The sequence below is a fragment of the Myotis davidii genome, unplaced genomic scaffold (genome assembly GCF_000327345.1).
Source record: "Myotis davidii unplaced genomic scaffold, ASM32734v1 scaffold741, whole genome shotgun sequence".
Classification (NCBI taxonomy): Eukaryota; Metazoa; Chordata; class Mammalia; order Chiroptera; family Vespertilionidae; genus Myotis; species Myotis davidii.
This window is the reverse complement of record NW_006291250.1, coordinates 473,939-474,543: the sequence shown is the minus strand read 5'-3', so window position 1 is coordinate 474,543 and position 605 is coordinate 473,939. Positions and strand designations below refer to the sequence as shown.

At 46.1% G+C, this 605-nt stretch overlaps 1 pseudogene; it reads right to left on the bottom strand.

Annotated features, from left to right (window-relative positions):
- Positions 1-287, bottom strand: part of LOC102773249 — a 16,012-nt pseudogene extending 15,725 nt beyond the window's left edge.
- Positions 288-605: the final 318 nt, after the last annotated feature.

The following is a 605-nucleotide window of genomic DNA, read 5'->3' as shown; positions in this document are numbered from 1 at the left end:
GACCAAATACAGCCTCAGAATCTTTCTCAACACAGTGCTCCAGAGAGCAACTGACAATCCAAGAAATGGCTCAGCATTAAAACTTGCTTGCCACTCCCTTGTCTATACGTTTAGACTGTTTAAACGAAACAACACAAACTACTCCCTAAAGCAACTGGCACTTGGGGTGGAGGGTGAAGGTGGAACTATGATCCATTATTTAAAAAAACAAAAACAATTATTACCTTTGGATGCATCTCCACCATGTCTGTGTTCTCACTGTACTCACTCTGAGTTGATAGTGCCATGTGCACTGAAAGTGTGTCTGCCTTTCTACGAGGCCATTGACGGCGAACCTATGACATGCGTGTCAGAGGTGACACGCGAAGTCATTATTTTTGCCGGAAGCCGGTCCATCCTTGCTGCTTGACACAGTCGCTGCAGGAAAGAAACATCTGCACACCATATGTTTCAAGGGACCTGGCGTATATAGCATACTGTTCTTAATATGTTTGCTCCTTAGCGCTGCGCTATGTGTTTTAACCAAGGTCACCTCTCTGAGAAAGGATGTTTCCCCAGCGAGTCACCAGTTTTGCCAGCATGCAAGGGCAGAGGAGTTGCCCAGG